At 37.0% G+C, this 15740-nt stretch overlaps 1 protein-coding gene across 3 annotated transcripts in view; it reads right to left on the reverse strand.

Moving 5' to 3' along the window:
- The window catches only part of SLC11A2 (solute carrier family 11 member 2), a 192752-nt gene that overhangs the window by 175012 nt on the left and 2000 nt on the right, over positions 1-15740 (reverse strand). The gene's annotated exons all lie outside the window — the stretch shown is intronic.

Here is a 15740-nt window from a genome sequence, read left to right on the forward strand (position 1 = left end):
AGTAACCACAAAGCATGGATTCACTTGGATAGGCAAATCTTCAAAGTCAACAATGTTAGCTCTTTGATGTGGACTTCCCCACAAAAGAGACCTAAAAACATAAGCAAATACCTAATGGCAGATGAAGCATTGTCAGAATGGGACAAAATAATAGAGACCAGCACTCATATGTCCTCTAAATGCTCCCCATTATCGAAAAAATACTGAACTTCCATATTGCCAATTAGGTTTCTGAATTAAAAAAAAACATATAGCCTAAGGATACAATCTATACTATATAATAATAATATATTATAGAAAATGGCCTTTTCAAAACACATTCGCAACTTAAAAATGATCATTCGGAGATTTTCTCCTCATGGATAAACTATAATCAACTTATACACTACATTTCACACCACAAAAATAAAAAGGACCTAGGGAGGAAAATGACTCCCTTCGAGAAATTATGTATAATGAGCGTCATACCACAACATCTATTATCACTTCTATATAAAATCATCATTATCACAGAAACTACAACACTCCCTTCATATACAATTATGTGGAACAATGAGCTCAATCAGGAGATAGACTATCACTCTTGGCTCAAAGCATTTAATCTAACAAAGGGCTCCTCAGTCTCAGCTAATATTCAAGAAACACACATAAAACTTTTGAGCAGATGGTACCTGCAGAATGTTCCCTTCTTTGATTGGAACTTGCTGGAGAGGCTATGGAGAAGAAGGAAGGATCATTCACTCCATCACATCTTGTGATCTTGCCCAAAACTAAGAAACTTTTGGACAGAAACTCTAAATGCAATGTCAGAAATAATAAACACACAGATCCCTAACACTCCTGAAACCCTTCTATTCTGTTCACTGCCCAAGATAGAAGATGAAGCTAGCCAAGCTCTCCTGCTAATTATGCTAACAGGAGCTAAGAAGCTCATTCCAAAAAAATGGAAATCCCAAAGCCTACCGTCAAAACAAAAATGGCATTCATTAGTGAATGAACTTCTCACATTAGAAAGGTATCATTATCTAAAAATCCACAAACTAGAAACTCACAAAATTATGCTGGCCATTTGGAACAATAGAATCTGGTTTGTTTGTTTTCTCCTTCTCTTCCCCTACCCTCTATCATCTCATTCCTATATTTACAGCTTAGGCAGATTGTATTGAATAATAATGTACTAAAGGTTTTGTTTTTAATATCAATGTTAAAGTTGTAAAAAACAAACCAGCTCAAAAAGGGGATCGCAAGACCAACAGAGACTAGACAAGAACTTTCCTCACTTGAACCCCAAGCTTTAGTCAAGATGTAAACATCTAATGCTTCTAGATCTCTTGCGGACTTCTAAGTAACAATTTTAGTTTTCTTTTCGGCAATAAATGCACAAACATACATACATGTGATCCAAATTGCAATACTTTCACATTTGCTTTTACCTTGATAAGAAGCATTTGTTTAAATCCCCAATGTCAAAGTAAATATGCTAATACACTACAAGTGAATACCACACATTCTTTAAAACTTAATGGCTGTCATTAAGCAATTTTCATTCTTTGTTTCTACAGCAGGAAATTTCGAAACCTAAGATTTCTAAAAACACACATACCTATTGATATACAAATTTAACCCCTGACATTCTTTTCTTGTAGTCATGTCCATGTCTCCAATTTTGTGGGAGTTTTTCTCCCCTGACAATCAGCATATATTAATGGAACAGTAAAAATTGCAGTTTAAAACAACTCCGTTAAAGGGACATTAAACTCAAACATAATTTACTATAAATAATATAAAAGAAACACAATAGACTATTATTTATTTAGCTTCCTTTTGCTAAAAGAATAACTTGATTAAGTTGTAAAAAAAAATTAGCTTCCCCACACTCAGTAAAGTGACCAAAAAAAAACTAAATTCTGAAGCCTAATTATGCAAATTGTCTGAACCAGCTATGTATGTTTTCTGCCTTGATTGTGGCCAATTAGGACAAACTGTAAATGGGTTTGTGCACAGCTGTAAGCAATCACTGAGTAGTATGTAAAAATTAAACAAAATTGTAGCATTCTTAAAGGGACATGAAACATTTTCTTCTTTATTGATTTGCATAGAGCACTGGTTTTCAAACCTGTCCTTAGACCTCACCAACTGTCCAGGTTTTCAGGATGACCTTGGATGAGAGCAGGTGTAATAACCATCCTATATTATAAAAGACAAGAGTTTGTCTGAAGCCGTCATGCGCAGTTCAGACAAACACTTGGCCTTAGACAGCAGCTGATCGCACGCGCACCCACCCGACTTCGCACGCGCCACCCACTGCAGATGAAACCAGCAGCGCGAGGACCGGGCAAAGAGCACAGCTGATCGCACGCGCACCCCTGCAGATGTGAGAGAGAGAGAGAGAGAGAATATGAGAGAGAGAATATGAGAGAGAGAATATGAGAGAGAGAATATGAGAGAATATGAGAATATAACACAACACGGCCCGTGTGAACGGGCTTTAGGACTAGTGTTTAATAAACAGCTTATTATTTTACCTATGCTCCAGGTCAGATAACCTCAAACTGTGGCCTGTAAGGGAGGCCTGAGAACAGGTTTGAAAACCAGTGGCATAGGGTATACAAATAAATAAAAAAACACTTTCCAATTTACTTCATTCTCTTGGTATCCTTTGTTAAAGCAGCAGCAGCAGCAATGCACTACTGGGAGCTAGTGGTTGAGCCAATGACAAGAGGCATATACAGTATCTCACAAAAGTGAGTACACCCCTCACATTTTTGTAAATATTTAATTATATCTTTTCATGTGACAGCACTGAAGAAATGACACTTTGCTACAATGTAAAGTAGTGAGTGTACAGCCTGTATAACAGTGTAAATTTGCTGTCCCCTCAAAATAACTCAACACACAGCCATTAAAGTGAATGTAAATTTTGATGCTAAAGTGCCCGGTTTTTAAAACTTTGATTAAAAACAGGGACACTTTAATTCATCAAAATTTACGTTACACTCCTGTTGTGACAAAAAAACTTACCTTTTAAACTTCACAGCAGCTCCAGCTTCCTCCAGTCTCACAAGCCATTTCTGATGTCAGAAATGATTGACAGGTCATCCTCCAATCCCCCGGGGGATTCAGTGTCTGATTCAACGCTGTGATTGGAGGAAGCCGGATGCCTCATTTTAGACCCAGGAACAGGCTTTGAAACGGGTGGAGGAAGCTGGAGCAGCTGTGAAGATTAAAAGGTAAGGTTTTTTTTCACAACAGGAGTGAAATGAAAATTTTGAGGAATTAAAGTGCCCCTGTTTTTAATCGAAGTTTTAAAAACCGGGCACTTTAGCATCAAAATTTACATTCACCAGATGAGTAGTGCATCTGCAGATATAATAGGCAATAAGGAGCAGTTTCTGAAGATATGGGAACCTTGGATAATGTATTCTGAAGCCAGAAATAGACAGCAGAGATTCAGAACACCTGACTAAAATCAAAAGCGTCACAAGGTGGGTGACCCCCTGCCTCTCCCGCTCCTGCCCAGCATGTCTGGGTGGGTCACAACACACTTCCCTTTCCCCTCCTTTGGGATGTACCCAATTTCCCCTGGGGCAGAGGGGGGGGGGGGGTAATAGATAGGACACCACAGGTCTTTTTCCAGGCTGGGTCCCCTCTTCCACAGGGTTCTGAAAGGTTATTGTTGGTAATGAGTTTTGTTGAGTTTATGCTTCTGTGTAGGAGGTAAACGTAATCATATTTAATGATTTAAACTGTAATTATGATGGAATTCTTTGTCAAATGTAAAATGTACACTGTAAAATTCAATAAAAACTTTTGTTTAAAAAAAAAAAAAAAAAATTACATTCACATTAATGTCTAAAAGGTTTGCAACAAAAGTGAGAACACCCCTAAGTGGAAATGTCCAAATTGGGCCCAAAGTGTCAATATTTTGTGTGGCCACCATTTATTTCCAGCACTGTCTTAACCCTCTTGGGCATGGAGTTCACCAGAGTTTCACCGGTTGCTACTGGAGTCCTCTTCCACTCCTCCATGATGATATCACAGAGCTGGTGGATGTTAGAGACCTTGTGCTCCCCCACCTTCAGTTTGAGGATACCCCACAGATGCTCTATATGGTTTAGGTCTGGAGACATGCTTAGCAAGTCCATCACCTTTACCCTCAGCTTCTTTAGCAAGGCAGTGGTCGTCTTGTAGGGGTGTTTGGAGTCGTTATGTTGGAATACTGCCCTGCGGCCCAGTCTCCAAAGGGAGGGGATCATGCTCTGCTTCAATATGTCAAAGTACATTCTGGCATTCATGGTTCCCTCAATTAACTGTAGGGCCCCAGTGCCGGCAGCACTCATGCAGGCCCAGAACATGACACCCCCACACCATGCTAGACTGTAGGCAAGACACACTTGTCTTTGTACTCTTCACCTGTTTGCCACCACACACGCTTAACACCATCTGAACCAAATAAGTTTATCTTGGTCTCATCGGACCACAGGACATGGTTCCAGTAATCCCTGTCCTTAGTCTGCTTGTCTTCAGCAAACTGTTTGCGGGCTGTCTTGTGCAACAGCTTCAGAAGGGGCTTCCTTCTGGGACGACAGCCATGCAGACCAATTTGATGCAGTGTGTGGCATATGGTCTGAGCACTGACAGGCTGACCCCCCACCCCTCCAACCTCTGCAACAATGCTGGCAGCACTCATACGTCTATTTCCCAAAGACAACCTATGGATATGACACTGAGCACGTGCACTCAACTTCTTTGGTTGACCATGGCGAGGCCAGTTCTAAATGGAGCCTGTCCTGTGAAACCGCTGTATTGTCTTGTCCACCGGGCTGCAACTCAGTTTCAGGGTCTTGGCAATCTTCTTATAGCCTAGGCCATCTTTATGTAGAGCAACAATTATTTTTTTCAGATCCTCAGAGAGTTCTTTGCAATGAGGTGCCATGTTGGAATTCCTGCTCATCATTCACACCAGAGACCTTGTAACACTAATGAGTCACATGACACCAGGGAGGGAAAATGGCTAAATGGGCCCAATTTGGACATTTCCACTTAGGGGTGTACTCACTTTTGTTGCCAACGGTTTAGATATTAATGGCTGTGTGTTGAGTTATTTTGAGGGGGCAGCAGATTTACACTGTTATAAAGGCTGTACACTCACTACTTTACATTATAGCAAAGTGTCATTTCTACAGTGTTGTCACATGAAAAGATATAATAAAATATTTTAAAAAATGTGAGGGGTGTACTCACTTTACTCATTTGTGTGAGATACTGTATGTGCAGCCACCAATAAGCAACCAGCGCCTAGTAGTGCATTTCTGCTCCTACCTAGGTATGCCTTTCAATAAAAGGATACCAAGAGTACAAAGCAAATTAGATAATAGAAGAAAATTGGTGAGTTTACATTTGCACACTCTTTCTGAATCATGAAAGTTTAATTTTGACTATACCGTTCCTTTAACAGAATTTGAACTCAATGCCTCTCTAGGCAGTGTGGGCCAATTATATATATATATATATTATTTTTTTTTTATAGCCAAAGCAAAGTATTTTACAGTAAAAGCAAGCAATCTATGCAAATCTATGAACACTACAAAGTTGTTTCATTTTCATGATATAATTAATTAATGGGGGTTTCAATTCTGAATATTCATTTAACCCAGGGCACATTTAATATGTATGTAATGCCACAAAAGAATGCCCAAAGGCAAATCTACCTCAATGTTACACTTCCATCCACCAGTTACTTTATTACATAAGCACCCAGAGCCCATCAGTAGAAAGCACATCATTAGCAAGTCAGAGAGAAAAAACTCTCTGCGCTGTTGTTTTAAACCTCTGTGGTTACAGCCTCTTTAATAAATAAATATGAATGTATCACACATAATAGGTTAGAACATTGCATTTTTTTTTTATTTTTTTTTTAAATACAAGATCTTTATGGACAAATGCACAGCTATCACAACAATAATGTAAAAAAAACACCAAGCAGTACATTTAGCCTTTTGATCATTATGATATTCTATGCAGCAGATTCACTAAAGAATGGAGAGTTTTAGTGACTTGAGTGCTTAGGATAACATAGCAGCTGGTGAAGCTAAAGAGGCCAGCGAGTCCCATAAAGCTTTTAGATGTTTCAGATGCATTTCAGGGACATTCATTCATCATATCTCAAGTGCTCTCTAATATGTGCAAATATTTAACTTCTTGTTCAAAAAGATTAGGGATTAGTTTTGTTTCCAGTTATAGATTATCTAGTACTCTCCCAAAAATGTCTGAAATATGTAAAGGGGTCAGAAATAAAATATATGGAAATAAGGGTGAGATCTGTATTTATTCCATTTCATGACTTACTTATATATTTATTCAATAATACATTATTAATTATTATTATTAGCCTCTTCCCGCCCAGCAAAAGTTAAAATTCCATGATCATTCATGCATTCACGCGATTTCAATGATGGGATCGCGTCAGGGGGGAGGGCCTATAACGCTAGCCACTCCCTCCACCCTGTGATCCCATTCAGGAAGCGCCTATGGCTTCAGTACAGCCAAACGGTTATGACGTTCTATGCCGTCCTAAAGCCCAGTGCAGTTAGGACGGCATAGAACATCCTAAGGGCGGGAAGGGGTTAATCATGAAAACATGAGAATATGATTTAGGTGAAAATTCGCCCAGTTACCAAACCAGTTATTTGTTAAACATTATTTAACTACGTATTAAAAAGACAATAAACAAGATTTGTGTGCACTCTTGCACTAAATTAAAGCAAAACTCAAGTCAATATTAAACTTTTATGATTCAGATAGAACATGCAATTTTATAACAGCTTTCCAATTTACTGCCATTAACAAAAATGTACATTGTCTCTTAATATTTACACTTTTTGAGTCACCAGCTCCTACTGAGCATGTGCAAGAATTCACAGCATATACGTATATGCATTTGTGATTGGTTGATGGCTGTCACATTATACAGGGGGAGTGGAAATAGACATAACTTTGCAATTTATTTAAAAAAAAAAAATCTACTACTCATTTGAAAATCAGACTAAGAGCTATTGCATTGTCTTCTTATCATGCATTTGTTGATTATGCAAATCTACTGTATTGACTGGTCCTTTAACAGAGTTTAAAAATGATAATAATAATAATTCATTACTATGTGTTTGCTGAAATTGTTAATAACCAAACATCACCCAGTACTTGTTTTATTTGGAGTAGCTAATCTGGACTTGTTACAGCAGTAGACATGGTTATCCGCGGTTATTATGCTCGCAAAATTAGCATTGTTTTGCAGTTCCTTACATGATAACCTCTGCTGCTGGAGTCATTAGGGACGGATATGGGGAACGGTCAGGCTTGTAAAGCTTGCCATGTTCCAGTTGTCAGATTTGGAAAAAGTGGCAAAATAAATCATTAAAGCATACTGCAGTTGTTTTCATACACACAATTCATATTATATTAAAATCTCAAAGTGTTAACTGTCCGTCTCCACAGAGCTGCAATCATCCCAAAGGCATTAATAGAAGATAGCATTTTAAATGGGATTTTAAAAACCTTTTAAAAAAATGTTTAAAAAAGGACCACTCAATGCGTGTAGAAATCTGAAGCAAAAAAACACAAACACATTCCATAGCAAAAAAAAGAATCAATCTGAAGCATAATTTACATATAAGTGAATTCAAATTCATCAAGAAAACTTACATTAAAACTGCAACTTGTTCTGACCGCCCCTGGTCAAAGGGGAATTTACCTTATGTTACGAACAATGGTATAAAGCAAATTGTTTCAGCGCTAATTTGCATGTATATTATCAATGTGCGCACACGATCACGTACCCCCCCCCCGCGCACATGAGCATCCTGATACATGCATATATCTTTATAAATATCCATATAAACACAGGTATAAAACCCTTTATTCAAACTGCTTGGGAACTGAAAAGGTTTTGATTTCAGAATAGTTTGAATTTTGGAAGATTTGCATCTTTACAATGGGACAGCTTGGAGTTGGAGAGGAGATGGGACCAAATGTAAACAAAATCTTTTTGTCATGTAGGCAATATTTGCATGACATAATACAGCTTATACATGTAAGCTAAAAGGTAGGTTTATATAATTGTAATACTTTTGTATACATACTACCATCAGAAAGACAGCACAATACTGTAGTATTTGTTGTTTTAAAAAACAGACTATTATTTGCATTTTAGAACAGAAAAAAACCACAGATAGAGAATATTGTGACTTACAGGCAGGTTAAAATAGTAATTTTTGATTTTGATCATTTTATTTAAACAAAACAATGTATGTATATATATATATTTATTAAAAAGTTTGGATTTCAGATTTAGTTTGGATTTTGGAAATCTCAAAAGAAGAGTATTGCAGTATGCAGTAATATCTTTTTTACTGGACTAAATTTACATCTTATTCAGATTTTAGCCAATCAGTGACCTCTTATAAGTAACTAAACGAGCACAATGTTATCTGTATGGCACACATGAACTAACGCCCTTTAGCTGTGAAAACCCATCAAATGCATTCAGATAAGAGGTGGCCTGCAAAGAGCTTAGACATTTTCATATGAGACTACCTAGGTTTAGCTTTCAACTAAGAATACCAAAAAAACAAAGCTAATTTGGTGATAAAAATAAATTAGAACGTTGTTATAAACTGCATGTCCTATCTAAATCATGAAAGTTGTAATGGTCCAATCTTCTAATAAGAGGGTAAAAGAGATTTTTTGCAGATTTTTCAATGTTCTATAAAAGAAGTTGACATGCCAGGGTGAGTTCTTATTTGTGAGGTTTGGATGATAAAGACACTGGGGTCGAATTATCAAGCTCCGAATTGAGCGTGATGCCCCTTGTTTCCGGCGAGCCTGAAACAGAAGTTATAAAGCAGCGGTCTAAAGACAGCCGCTCCATAACTGGTCCGCCTGCTCTAATTGCGGCGGACAGAAATCAACCCGATCGAATACGATCGGGTTGATTGACACCCCCTGCGCGGAACTGCAGGGGGCGGTATTGCACAAGCAGTTCTGGTGAACTGCTTTTGCAATGATAAATGCCGACAGCGTATGCTGATTGCATTTATCGATGTGCAGCAGACATGATACGCTACATCGTATCATGTCCGCTCGCACTTTAATAAATATGCCCCACTGACTGATCTCTCTGCATGCACTGTACACATGTTTGATGGAAAGAAATGAGCACTGTGCATACTGCTGAATCAGAATACCTGTATCCTCTGATAGAGACTCCAGGGGAGTAGAAAAGAAGTATATATCAAAGGCAAATTAACTGAAGAAAGTCTCTACAACTGCCCCATAAACATGATGCTTTATTAGGAACAAAAGCTAAAACTCTGGGTACATAATCTTGGTGTGTACAACTTCGATCTCATGTGTTTCATCGAAGAGCCGTAATCATAGACCTAATACTGCTCACTCTTAAAAAGTACACAAATACAATCTTATTGAACAATCACACACATAGATTAATCCTTTTATGAGAGCGCACACGTTACTCCATGCTTATTTGCTTAGTGATAAGCACAGCAATGTTTATAGAAAGACTGGTCATAAAGCTTAAAGCAAATGCAGCTTCAACCCCTGTATATACTCGCTATTAGGGATGCACCGAAATTTCGGCCGCAGAAAGTTTCGGCCGAAAATGGCATTTTTGGCTATTTCGGTTTTCGGTTTTTTTTGCCTGTTATTTTCGGTAAAATTATTGTGTAGCATGTTTCAAATTTGATGCTAGCCTAGAGCTGCTGTTTAAGTTTATTACTTGACTCACTGTTCTGCATGTAATGAGCTTTCTAGGACTATACTTTATTTGGATAATTGGTAAAAAAAAAACCTGTGAAATATGATTCTGTTACATAAAACTAAATGAAGAATAATACAGTATATTGATATGTAAAATTGTTTTAAGTAGGGATGCACCAAAATTTTGGTCACAGAAACATTTTTGCCGAAAATGGCATTATTTTTTGCCTGTTTGTTTTTTTTTTTTTCTTGGTAAAATTATTGTGTAGCATATTATTGTTTTAAGATATTTTTGTCCAATTTTAGTGTGTTACTTTCAATAAAAGTGTGGGCTTTTTTTATTGCCTCTAATTATGCAAAAAAAAAAAAAAAAAAAAACTAAAAAAAATAATTTGAAAATAATTTGAAAAATACATTTTCGGTATCAGTTTCGGTTTTCGGCCAAGTGCATCCTGGATTTTCGGATTCGGTTTCGGTCCAGAATTTCCATTTCGGTGCATCACTACTCGCTATCCCTATAAGCAACTCATCAAATTAGAATTATTAGGTGATTCACTGCTGCTTTGTTTTAACAATATAAAATTGGTAATAAGGAAAACACAATCGCAAAAATTAATGATATTAAAATCTGAGTTGAAGCCATATGGTACCAATGTCTCCAATTTGAATATACATTAAACTTCTTGGTGGAACAAGATCCGGAGTTAGTCTCCCCCTCACTTGCTGGAACTTTTTTTTGAGTAAGCGGAAACGCTGCTTCGATTTTCATTTTTGCGCTTTTCGGGTTGCCTTCGTATTACAAGTTACAAAAAAAAAAACTTATTTTGGGCCACCGTGAAAAAACAAACTATTTTTTGGCATGCGCGTGCATGTATTTCCCCATAGAGATCAATGGAGAAAAAAGGTGGAGAAAAAAACCTAACACCCAAGATCGCACAAACTCCATCACCTTTTTGCATTCCCCATAGAAGTCAATGGGGGAAAAAATGTGTTGAGAAAAAAAATAAAACACCCATCCCTGAGAAAAAACAAAACACCTATCGCGCATACAACATAGCATATTCGCATTAGCAAATGTAAAATATTTACAGTAAATACATAGTTAAAATCTTTATTAAATATGAATATTGCATACATATGTTTTATCATGTTTTTATCTGCTTAATGGCAAAGGGCTATAATGCACTAATATATAAAATAATGTTTATATGTGTGTACATATACATTAATGTTTTTAAATGTGTATATATGACTGAAAATACATATATACACTAGGGCTGCACGATTAATTGCATGATGCGATTAATCGCGATTTTAAATCGCCGCAATTTTAAATCATGCGAGTATGCAATTTTTTTGATTAAAATAAAATCCTCCCATGTGGCTGACTGTACTGCATTGAGGAATTTTTTTTGTAATAAAAAAAAAAAATTTGCATACTGCCGCGATTTAAAATCGCGATTCATCGCATCATATGATTAATCGTGCAGCCATAGTGCATACCATAAGTTTCAGACTGCAGACGTCCCTAGGGGGGAATATAAGTAAGTGACTTTCCCTCCTCTTCACTCTCCTGCATGGGCTCTGCTTTTAGACATAGATTGATCAGCTGCTACTGAGATCACAAACAGAACACATTTTTATATAAAAAAAAAAAAATCTCATACTCCCGCGATTTAAAATCGTGATTTAAAATTGTGATTATTCGTGCAGCCCTAATATAAACATATAAATACATTAATTAATATATATATATATATATATATATATATATATATATATATATATATATATATATACACACACACATACACACTCACATGTATTTATATATATATATATATATATATAATTCTTTATTTATAAAGCGCCAACAGATTCCGCAGCGCTGTCCATGGGTACAAAGATAAAAGTACAGTACAATACAATATAAAAGACACCAACGTTTAACAAACAAACACAGGGGGAATTGAGGGCCCTGTTCCCGTGGGAACTAACAATATACACACACACACATATATACATATATACACGTACACACAAACACATACATACATACATATACACACACACACACACATCTGTATGGGTCTCAATATTAAAGCCATTTGCCTGCCGTTTTTTTCCTCCTAACACCTGAGATCTCATGTCTTTGAGCCCTTATAACTTTTTTATGCAATATTTTATTTTTATTTTTTTATTAGAAAGTGTTAATATGTGTGTAACTGTACATTGTAATGTGTTTTTGAAGTGTTTTGTGCAACTTTTTAATTTTCGGAAAAACAGTTAACCACAGCTCTGAGATTGCGGAAAGGATTGAAGCGTAAAGGGCGATTGCACTAGCGCAATTTTGATCCACTTGTAATATCAGTGAAATGAAAATGGCTCGCAAAAACACGATTGTGCTATCGCAAAACTATTTGCGCCTCACTTGTAATCTAGCCCTATGCGTTTACCTGTGTGGATAACCCCTCAGTGGGAGTTTATGTCCTAACCACAAACATTGGCAGCTCCTGAGCAGAATATTGTTGGTCAGCTAAAGGGCTATAATAATCAAAAAAATTACGTGCTCTAATCCATAAGAGCATGTAATTTTACGAAGTGACCCTGCTCTCCTGTGTGTTTAACCTTAGAAGTGCCGCTCAGGACCAGCAGTGCACAGTGGGCCCTAAGCGGTACTTCTACTGTGCGTTTAACCCCTTTACTCTAGTAATTTAAAAATCACATGCTTATAAATAATGTTTTTTTATTTAAAATGTCCCTTTATAAAAAAGCCTGCTTTTATTATATATTAATATATGTAAAATATGGTGGGGCGGAGACAACTCTTGAAGCGGCAGGACGCGTCTTAGTGAAGCTCCTGACCATAGCCTTAAAATTTAACTTAATTCCTGTGACCAGAGACAATTCACAAAAGTTATATAGTTGGACGCGGGAAAACGATATATACTTATATTGATGATCAGAGGCGGATCCGACAGCAATCTTGACCTATGCTCTTCAAGAATGTTCCATACTACTACTGTTGACTAGGCCTTCATGATCCTCTAAACTGAGAAATGTACGGCTGAAGGAGTCATATACACCCTTATCTAGAGGCCTTGGTAACAAAATAAATTGACGCATATACTTATCTTGCAAAGGCAGCTATACCATAGAAAAGGAACTGAAGAGTGTGATAGCCGGCGCTTGGAAACCAAAATGGCGGAGACACGAGGCAACGAGAGGAGACTGCTGGAAACACTAAACAATCATCTTCTAGAGTTCGAGCGTAGGTTCATCTCAGAGCTTATATCTCTTGATAAACATACCGCTAATGCAAGTGGAGGGGACGGAACAAAGACGTGGGAACCAGCTCAGAACTTAAACTACACAACAGGGAATAAGCAAGACCATTAAGATTCAAAATCCTCCCATAGATACGATCGATAACTGCAAACTCCCCACATATCAAATCGCCATCACCTATTGAAGTTCCCACTGCTCTACCTGACTTCAGGGGTAAAACATGCAGAGGACAGCACCAAAGCGAGAGAGTGAAAATGGCTAATGTGGGACGAACACTTACCTAAGCGTGAAGAAGCCTTACAACTACAAAGCGACTTGATGATACCGTAGACTATTGCTTTCAAAACGGCCAATGATGGTGGCTTGAAGGGACAATCTGCTGGTGAGAATAACATGCTCCTTAAAAGTGCACATGTAGATGCGTTTTTTTAAGGGATGTGTCTGGAGTTTTTTTCTTCAGCTCCGGAGTATATATCCCAATTGTTCCAGCGGCTTTACCATATTCTCCTACATAGGCGAATATGCCCAGAGACAGCCACTTGGTTCTCACAAAAAGTTGGGGTAGGATAAATACTCTACTTGATGACAACCATTTTCAGCTGCATACTCAGCGATTTGCAGCGGGACTAAATCTTACAGAATAGAAATATTTATGCAGTTTTATCACGTTGTTATTTTTTGTTTTGTTTCCGGTTCAAAAAAATTATATATAGCTAGGTATTTTACTAGCTGTTAAAAATTGGTCTACAATATGTACAACAATTGTTTTATGTTTTCACTGTTTGGGGAAGATTACTTGATAGAAAAAAGGTAGATAACACTAGTCACCCTTAGTGTTTATAATGGTGAGTCACCTTACTATACGTATGCTTGTGCACCCGAAATACATGAATAGAATAAATAGGTCCTTTATTGCTACATATGTTATAGCCACTATGATAATAGAATCTACTGTTGCCGTGCTTCTAGTAGCCGGAGAGGCATGGCACATCCCATCTAAGCTATAAAGTATGACTTCTAAATTAGACGGATACTGCTAGTCAAACTACCAAATATTATTACAATAATACTTAAATAGTTAGCTCTCCTAAACAAGCTATAGTATACGGATATCTATAATGGCCATATCGCAGTTACACTTTTAGCCCTCCATATTGCTGGGGTTCACTGTTAACATAATTTGGCTCAGCTACTATTCTCTTATTTTTTTCTGGACAGAGCTACTTATTTACTCCCTAGGTGAGAGTATGTGCCTACTTTATATGGGAACTCTAGTGTTTTCAACTTAAAGGGACACTGAACCCAAATTTGTTCATTCATGATTCAGATACAGCATGCAATTTTAAGCAACTTTCTAATTTACTCCTATTATAACATTTTATTCATTCTCTTGGTATCTTTATTTGAAATGCAAGAATGTAAGTTTAGATGCCGGCCCATTTTTGGTGAACAACCTGGGTTGTTCTTGCTGATTGGTGGATAAGTTCATCCACCAATAAAAAAAGTGCTGTCCACAGTTCTGAACCATAAAAAAGCTTAGATGTCTTCTTTTCCAAATAAAGATAGCAAGAGAATGACGAAAAATTTATAATAGGAGTAAATTCGAAAGTTGCTTAAAATTGCATACTCTATCTGAATCACGAAAGAAAACATTTGAGTTCAGTGTCCCTTTAATATTCCTGAAAGCAGCAAAATTATCAATGCCACTTGTTTAACATACTAGAGGTGAGGAAATCTATTTTGTCTCTTAGTTTAAAGGGTTACCGAATGATATAGGAGGCTCATTGGTTCTTTATTCGCATGATACTCTATTATGAATTCCTATGACTAAGCGCCACTAGGGGGCGTGAAACGCGTCAGGATTGCTATCCTTGTATTCTTGCATATAGATTCATTTTTAACCTTTATATAATAAAGATTTTTTTTATTACTATTTTGCCCCTCGAGTGCTCAGATACCTGCTTTTTCGTTTCACTCTATTATGAATCTCTTGACTCATTTGTTACCTATTATTGCATTATTAATATTGTTGTACCTTCTCGTTAGTCTAGTCGGACACTACACATAGTCTTACTGTCAGCTGAACAGTGGTGGTTTACACTATGTTATTATGTTAGTGTATAGGTTAGGGGGCGATAAAACGTTATAGTTGCAGAATTATGTGAAACACTGAAGATATTTAATAGTGTTATGAACTCACTTGGTTTTAGACTTATAATGTGTTAGCCATATGACATTAAATTAACACTGAGAACTTAGGTTATGTGCCGCAGGGTATAGGGCCCATACTCATGCGGCAGCCTCACATTTTCCATAAAATCTCTACAGTTAAGCACAGTTTTACTGATTACATATATGAAGCTAGTTACAGAATAATTAATTCTTGGGTGTGTTCTATTTAAATGGTACTGATCTGATAAATATTTACCCCTAGCCATTATTTTATACTTAAAGTGAATGTAAAGTTTCATCAAGTAGTGCCCGTTTTTTTTAAATACTATTAAAAACAGGGGCACTTTCATTGATGAAATTTTACATTGCACCATATTTGTAGAAATACTTACCTCTTCGTCTTGAAATCCGCTCCAGCGCTTCGCCAGCCTGTCGCAAGCCTCTTCCTACATCAGAAATGGCGATTTTGGCCTTCCTCCAATCACGGCGTTGCTTTAGGCAATGCT

Source organism: Bombina bombina, chromosome 3 (assembly GCF_027579735.1).
Source record: "Bombina bombina isolate aBomBom1 chromosome 3, aBomBom1.pri, whole genome shotgun sequence".
Lineage (NCBI taxonomy): Eukaryota > Metazoa > Chordata > Amphibia > Anura > Bombinatoridae > Bombina > Bombina bombina.